The following is a 9,229-nucleotide window of genomic DNA, read 5'->3' on the forward strand; positions in this document are numbered from 1 at the left end:
GATTTCATGTGGCTGATGGAATTATGAACAAAACACCATAAAACAAATAATCACATGAATACATAAAAATAGATCATAAACTAGAAATTATGAAAACTATGATAAACAAAGGTAAAAATAATGGAGGGAACCTAATTAAAATGGGAACAGAGTATACAGTCAAGACTTTTTTGAAGAAGTAATATTTAAGCTGAGACCCTGATTTTCATCACACTTTTCAATGGTCAGTTACTTAGAAATAGAACAACAACCAGAAATAAGGAATCATTCAGCATTGGGGAGCTCAGTTGTGTATTCAACTAATCCCCTCAACCTGACTCCTTTACATATATACCCCACCACCACCATCTGCATTTCACAAATCTGCCCCATTATGGCTACAGAGGGACAAGATAGCTGGGATAGGGGACAGAAAGGGCTCTGTGAAATCTAGTTTCTAAATATGACTCCTCCACAATGTGAAAGAGCTCTGTGGAAGCAAGTCTTCAATATAACTCCCCACTGTGAACCATACGTGTTAGTGTTCATACCCTCCCACATTGACTTTGGGATGTCCCTGTGACTCATTTTCACCAATAGAATGTGACAGAAATGATGCTTTGTAACTTCTGAAGTTGAGTCTTAAGAGATCTAAAATTTCTGCTTTCACCACTTAGTACACACCTTCTTCAACCCAGCTGTGTTGCTGTGAGGAAACCCAAGCAGCCATGTGAAGAGGCCCACATGAAGGAAAACCAAGCCCTTAGCCAACAGTCTTAGCTGAGCAATCAGCCAATAGCCAGCACCAACTTATTAGCCATGTGAATGAGATCATTTTGGACCTTCAAGTTATCCCAGCATCGCAACTGACAGCACATGAAACAAAACAGCCAAGTCAACACACAGAAGCATGAGAAATAATAATCTATTGTCCTAAGCCACTAAGTTTTGCAGCAGAAACTGAAACAGGTCCTTGCACACAGGAAAGACCAAAAGTAAGATCATGTATTACTTAAAGTAGCTTGTATTATCTTCTTTGTGCTTTTGGTTTCATTTATTTCATATTTTCCAACCTTTTTCCTTTTATAATGATCAGCACTTACCTTTATAATTAGAAAAAATAAACTTTTTTAGAATTAAAAAAAATAGGAGCATTCCTAGGGTGTTTTGGATATAATCTTGGTCGGAGGCTTGGGTAGTCAGCCTGATAATGATTGCTCACACAATCTCTTTGCTGACTCTCGACTGCACTGATTAGAACTGCATGCTTTTTATGAAACCAGTGCAGTATTGGTAAAGTAGCCTCCTGACTCATATGAGTTCAGACTGCTGTTAGAGGTTGAATAAAAGGCGTCCCAAACTGTTTGGAAATCTGCATATAATACAGGGAATCAGGGAATAAAATTCAATAATATTATAAATATTATATTATAATTAGTTATCAATATTATAACTAAAAGAGGCTGGAAGATATGGAGTCTTGGCCAGAGAATAGCTGGTTATTTCTGGAAACAGTTGAAACCCTGCTATTAGAAAAAAATCTAAAAATCTGGTGCAGAGACAATTAAGTATCTTTTTTTTTAAGACAGGGTCTCACTCTGTCACCCTTCCATTCCCAAGAGATCCTGTCACCTCAGCCTCTCAAGTAGCTGGGACCACTGGGACCACGGGTGTGTGCCATCATGCCCAGCTATTTTTTTTTTCTACAGAGACAAGGTCTCCCTATGTTACCCAGGCTGAATTAAGTATCTTAACACAACTCTAGCTCTTCTCAGTTCTCATCTTCCATTCACTGAATTTCGTTGCTTGGCAAGAGGTATACAGGTAAACGTCAGCTTTCCAAATAAGCAGATCAAAATAATAGCTGCCCCACTGATATTATCTATCACACAAGAATCCCTTCTTCTATTGGTGAGAAGACATCCCAGTTGGCACCCAGAAGTTTTATGGCAGCAAAACAATGAAAAAGAGGAATTGGACACAAAAATGCATTTTCTTGTCACTTGCCACAAAAGCAGTAAGAGTTGGAAATTGCTACTTCAGCCTAAAAAAAGAAAGAAAAAGAGTTTTCTTCAGATTTACTCCTTTGGCAAAAGAGAGGCATGTTTTGAAATTTTCCTCCTCTGTTATTCCATTCAATTAGCAAGTGGCAATCCATTTTCATTCAATCTGTTGACTAAATGTGCATCAACTTACTCAAATTCACCCAACCAGCAACTTTGGTGATAGTCTCCTCCTAAGTGTCTATAAATGTAACATAAACAGACATCCATAACTTGATTATAAATATTTTTGTTTGAACAGTATATTTATTGCTCACCTCTGAATTATAAATAAACAAAATCAAAACCAAGTTCAACATTCAAAATAAGACTGAGGTCATTACGAAATAGCAGAATGAGAGAAGAAGAAATGCTTTAACAATTTCAAGACAGACCATCAGCCCCAAATTGGTAGTTTTGGTAAAAGTTTTGCTAAAATCTAGTTCCTAAAAGACATGGTCAAAGAAACACACAAAGGGATGATATAATTGGTAGGTTCTTATTTCATACCTTGATAATTTAGATACTGATCTGTGCATGGGTTAATGGTGCAAGAAAATAAACACTGGATGGCAAAAAAGTACTGTGCTCTGCTTCCTATTCAATCAACTGCAGTTTGAAAACAGTCTACCTGTCACTTTAGAATAGAATAACAAAAATGAAGTTAGTATGTAAATGTGTTCTTGTTCAGGCAAATATCTGTCTAGGAAGATTAGGGTCTGTGGAAGTATGGTACATTGTCTCAGCGACACCTAGAAAGGCTGGTAGGGAGGTGACTGAGAGATGAGTGCCCTTAGAGAAGATGTGGTTTCTTAAATCAATGATGAAGGCTTTAAACATGACCAATTTGGGTATAGTTACTTCAGTTGTTAGATACTTGTAAAGATCCTTTGTTCTAGATGATTCTGCAGACAACATCTGTGGAATCTACAATATTCAGAATTGAATAGAAAAAGCCTTGAGTCACCAGAAGAAATGTAAGAAAAAGGTCTGGTTTTAAATGAAAAATACTATTCTTTCAATGATGTATTGAAAACATACTTACTGGATTCCTACTGTATGTCATGCCCTATTATAGGTGCCAGGGTTATAGCAGTGAAGAAAATCAAGTCTCTGCTGTCACAGAACCTACATTTTAGTAACTAAATTGGAAACGGCAGTAAACAAAATTCTTAATTGCTTATAAAAGACGGATCTATTTGTGAGCGATGCCTATAGTTTCACTTGTACAAGCTCTGTCTGACTCCTGAGCAAGCAACTGATTTAAATTACCTTATGGGCATCTCTATATCAACATCAGAGAGCTGCTCCCACCCCCAAGATTCCCTCTTGTCTGCTTTAGCTCCCACCTAAACATCCTTCATCTCCCTGAGGCTGACCTTTGGGGGTCAGGATGAATTAAGAAATGAATGCTAACTCCACCTTGTAGAATAGGCCCCTCAGTTTGTGCTAGAGTCTCTAGCCCCAACAGAAGGACCTGAGTATCCCAATCCATTGGCTGTAGGCCATGCCAAGTAAAAGAAGCTAGTCAGTGTGAAGGCAAGCCAGAAAGTAGGGGCATGGAACTAAATTCTCGCTCTAGTCATTTATTTAGCTTTTTGCTCCTAAGAAGCAACTTGCTGTGGCACTGTAAAACCAAGACTAAATGATACTGCCCACGAGTAGTCAGAGAGAGAGAGAAACAGAAACACGAAGAAGGACCATGGGCAGATAGAAAGAATCTGAGCCAGAATACAAATAATTGTGTTTTCCAGATTAAAGAAATTTTATAACCCTTTGGATAAAATCTACATGTGTTTGCTGCCTTTGTTGTGAGCCATGAAAAAAATCCAAACTGAAAAAATAAGGCAACCCTAAGCATAGCTGGTACACATACAATGTAGTGTAAAAACACACCTGGACCAGGATAACTTTTTTAAAGTTTTGAAGAGAAATTGAACATACTAAATAATTGGTACCTTCAGGCTCTAAGTGCCTTGAAACTTTCCATAAATCCTCTTCAGAATTTCCACGAAATTCTCAATTTACCTCTTGAACATAACTTGATTTTCCTCAAGGACTAGCATTTCAAATACATAAAAGAACTTCTTGTTCAATTTTGTTTTCTCATCGACATTTAAGAATATCACTTTCTACTCTTCTGCAGAACAAATGTCCTCATACTGTAGCTACATTATAGAGTAAATTGGTTTTATGGGCTAGCCTTGGAACTTAACAACCATTTATAAAAGATTTTATGTGAAAAAATGAATTCTGTGCTTCAGACACCTGACATACAAATGAACTTTGCAGCTCAGACCATTTGTAAATTAGCCGTGACCTGTTTGTAATTGACGAGTGTCAGACAATGTCGCAGCCAATAAATGCCATTATAATTCAGATGGAAAGAGCCCTCTGTATTGAAGAATCTGGGAGGAGTTTTACAGATGAGATTAGAAAGCATCCTAGGCAAGTGAAACAGCAGGAGCTAGGGCATTAAAACAGGAATTGCCTAGGAAGTATTTAGGGGACACTGCTGGAGTGAATGACTTAGATGGAAAATCTTGAATGGAGCCAGATTATAGAGATGTGTGAGGGTCTAGAACTTCACAGCAAGACACAGATGTACACAAGGAACCTAAATTTATATTATCTCCCATGTTAGTACTCTCAACCAACTTGAGCACAGAGCAATGCACAGCCATAAATCTTTGCATATATGTGTATGGAACACATTGACTTCCACTTCAAATTATGGTCATCCTTTCATATCCTTTCACTGTACTCCTAATCTCAGTGAACATCACCATCTACCCATCTACACCATGTAAAAAAAAAAACTGGTTAATTTTCCTTGACAACTTCTTCCCGTTCATTTCTACATGCAAGCCATCAGCAAATCTTGTGAGTTCTACACCACAAACATATCCACTTCTCTCCAACCATGCTAGCCTCTACTACTACCTCCATAGTCCAAGCCACCAACATCTCTCACCTGGGCTACCACAAAATCCTTCCACATGCATATTTGCCATTTGTTATCAATCCACTCCACTCCAGTCAGAGTGACCTTTACAGAAAGCCAATCCGATTGCGTTACATGCACCATTTAAACTCCTCAGTGGTTTCACATTGCTTTTAGAAAACCAAACCTCTTAACATGGCCTTTCGTAGTTTTTCTTCTACTATATCTCCAATCACACCTCAAAGCATATGCCATCTACTCTCTACCTTCAGACATGCTAGCCTTCTTTCAGTCCTTCCTCCTTCCCATGTTTCCTACAGCCAAAAGGACTTTGAAACACACTGCTCCCTCAGCCTGGAATGTTTTCCTTATTCTTCAGTCTTCACCTACTGAACTCATTTTCATTTTTCAGATTTCTACTACCTAGCAATTTCTCCTGAGAAACATTCCTTGATCTGCCTGTCTAAATTAGGCCTTCATATTATACTCTCAGAGCATGTGGAAGCTTTCCTTTCTAGCACTTTTCAAAGTTGGACTTTTAGATCTGTCTGTGTGATTATTTGAAATCTTGCTGATATGGTTTGGATCTGTGTCCCCTGCCAAATCTCATGTCAAATTGTAATCTTCAGTGTTGGAAGTGGGACCTGATGGGAGGTGATTGGATCATGGGGGCGGAGTTCTCATGAATGATTTAGCACCATCCCCTCTTGGTACTATACAGTGAGTTCTTAAGAGATCTGGCTCTTTAAAAAGTATGTGGCACCTCCCCACCTCTCTCTTCCTCCTGCTCCAGCCATATAAGACATGCCTGCTTCCCTTTCACCTTCTGCCATTATTGTAAGTTTCCTGAGAAGCCAAGCAGGTGCCAGCATGATGCTTCCTGTACGGCCTACAGAACCTTGAGGCAATTAAACCATTTATTTATAAATTACCAAGTCCCCAGTATTTATTTATAGCAGTGTGAGAACAGATAATACACTGTCTCTCTTATTAGACTGTAAGCTCCAGGAGAGCAAGGACTGGATTTGTTTTGCTTTCTTTTTTTTTTTCAGTTTTTTTAAATACTTTAAGTTCTGGGACACATGTGCAGAACATGCAGGTTTGTTACCTAGGTATATACATGCCATGGTGGTTTGCTGTACCCATCAACCCATTATCTACATAGGTATTTCTCCTAATGCTATCCCTCCCCTAGCTTCCCATCTTCCGACAGGCCCCTGTGTGTGGTGTTCCCCTCCCTGTGTCCATGTGTTCTCATTGTTGTTTTGCTTTCTATCATATTCCTGATGCTTAGCACAATGAACAGCATACAGTGGGTGCTCAATAGAAATATGAATCCAATCTCCTTGCTCCTTTGTGCTTCCAGTCACACTAGCCTCCATGCTGCTCCACTAACCTGTTCCTTGAACACTCCTGTGCAGGGGCTTTGGCACTTGCTCTTCCTTCTGCCTAGAAAATTCTCCCACCAGCTTACTCCTTCACATCATTCAGGTTTCTGTTCTAATGTCTTTTCTTTGAGCAGATGTTTGCAGCATTTATCCTTACACAAAGTGCTGCTATGTGGTAATGATGATGAGGATTATTAACACAGCCCCAGTGGAATGCGAGCTTCATAAGAACAAGGATGATGATCTGTTTTGTTCACTGCTCTATCCTCAAGGCCTAGAACAGCACCTGGAAAATGTTTGCTACTCAACAAATATTTGTATGTTCTAGGATAACGTGAAAGACCATTGAAAAATGAAGATCATCTGAAGGAATTTGTATGAGGAGTAAATGTTGGCAGATTTACCAGTTAATGGAGATTCTTTTTTTCTGGCTTTATTGAGATATAATTAACAAATTAAAATTGTATACGTTGAAGGTGTACAGCATGTTTTGACATACGTATATATTGTGAAATGATTGCCACAATCCAGCTAATTAACATATCCATCACCTTTTATAGGTATTGACATTTCTTTTGAACTTAGATTATATTCATGGTGAGCACATCTTGAGGTTTCTCAGATACTCTCAAGTTTCAGTGTGAAGGATGTCTCAGCTTATACTATCTTCCTCCCAGAATTACCTAACGTTAACTTTAAAGTTGTTCTCATATGAATTAGTTTGATCTTCTCAACTACTATAAACTCTTGTTTATATGTTTTTCTCTTGTCTCCAGAAGAGATTCAGTGGTTTCCAAAATGCATGGAGTGAGTCTCATTTGGGTAAATGCTTCTGAAGTTGCATATTTACTTTCTCCAGGACCAGTGCTTCCCTGTCCTTTTTCTTTCCTTCTTCCAGAAATACTGGAAGTCATGGGGAGAGGGCAATAGGGCAATGGAGCTGCAATGATTGCTTCAGTAATAATCCCCGAGTGTTCCTACGTGAATAAGAATACTGTTTTTCCCTGATAGATGGCCAAATGAGAATGTTGAAGAAATAAAATAGAGATGTATTTCTTAATATAGTTAAAGAACCATGGCTTCTGCCCTATGAATCTTAATGGCAGTGGACTTTATAACCAAAATTATTTGCTGGAAACAAATGATAGAACCAACTCACAACTTTATGGCAAGATTTATAATTCACATCATGGAGAGAAGGGCCTCTAGAATTCATCTAATCAGTGTTGCAGGGCCCTGAGTGTGGTTCAAATCTCAGAGACCAAACACAAAGTGAACTAAAATTTTTCAGCTTTCTTGAGGTGACTAGCTAACAAACCTAAAGTTTTGTTTGTTTGTTCACTCTTCCATGGGCTGTCTGCCCTTTCAAGCAAACAAAATATAATAGAATAATAACTATAGAATGCAGTTTGCCAGACTTTGAGGTTCTTGGGTGAAAATGAATTTTAAACTACCCCAGCTATTATTCCAAATTATTCCAACAAGAGGAGTAGATGGCAACAAGGCAGTCGGTGTCTTTGTCTTTATTCTTGTAAAGACAAGACATCAACTGAGCATTGCCAGACTGCCTTTATAGAGCTGACAAGCAGTTACAATAGGGAAAGAACCAAACACCACAATATACACCCTTCAGAGCCTTCAACTTACCAGGCTCATTTAAAATGGCTCCAACAGTGGGTATGGAAGAAGTGCCAAGCAGGGACCTGCTTTGGTACTGTGAATTAATTTTTTTTTGCAGCTTCCAATCTCCTGTAAAGATGACCTCCTCCCACATGCGAGTCTCTTATAAGTCTGTTCTGACATGTGAGGCACATACTGAAATGCTCCCAGGTATATGGACAAGGGAATGTCAGACATGTAGTCAGGGAAGGAAAATGAACTACAAAACCAGAACAATCATGTAAAATAAGAAACCAGCTTTGCCATCTTTCAGGCTGCTTTTATTTTATATTCTTTTGTCTTTTAAAGGTAAGGTATCCTGAAAGCCCAGCGCCTCTGTTGTTAACTACCTTTTATTATGGCTAAGTTAGCAGTATCTGGAACCAGGCTGCTCTATTCAAATTTCAGTTTTATCACATGAGCCTTAAAAAAATGAATTCACTCTGTTTCTCAATTTCCTCCTCTGTAAAATGGGGACAATAGTACATATTTCCTAGGGTTTCTGTAATTTAGAAATATTTATAAATGATTTAAAACAGTACCCAACTCATAGGACCTTGATGTTCAATAAAGTATAATTATTATTATTCATTTAGCTAAGGGCAGGGTAATTAGTCAGGTATGTCACACAAAACAAAGTATTCCTAAACTTAAGAGCAAACCTCCATGGTTTTTAAGCTTTTCTATTTCAATACATTGCCATGTTGCTTACTTTCCCCTTGGTTTCCAAATTAAAAAAAAAACTGCTTGGGTTCAAATCATGCTTGTCATTGACTATCTGTGTGACATTCATTAAGTTACCCTCTCTGTCTCAGTTCCTTCACTTATAAAAAAACATAAAATAATAGCACCTTCATGATAAGGTCGTTGTGAGGGTTAAAAAGATTCATTCACATAATATCCTTAAAACAATGCCTTCTATAATAGAAAGACTTTAATCTTCCCAACAAACCTAGCTCCAAATTTATTATCAGCCTCATTTTGTAGATAAGGAAACTGAGGCTCAGCAAGGCTTAGTGACTTATTCATGGCTAGTATATTAGTCCATTCTTACACTGCTATAAAGAAATACCTGAGACTGGGTAGTTTATACAAAAAAAAAACAAAGAGGTTTAATTGGCTCACAGTTCTGCAGGCTGTACAGGAAGCATGATGCTGGCCATCAGTTCGGCTTTTGAGGAAGTCTCAGGAAACTTATAATCATGGTAGAAGGTGAA

Source organism: Aotus nancymaae, unplaced genomic scaffold (genome assembly GCF_030222135.1).
Source record: "Aotus nancymaae isolate 86718 unplaced genomic scaffold, 86718_ANA_hifiasm-v0.15.2.pri h1tg000058l, whole genome shotgun sequence".
NCBI lineage: Eukaryota > Metazoa > Chordata > Mammalia > Primates > Aotidae > Aotus > Aotus nancymaae.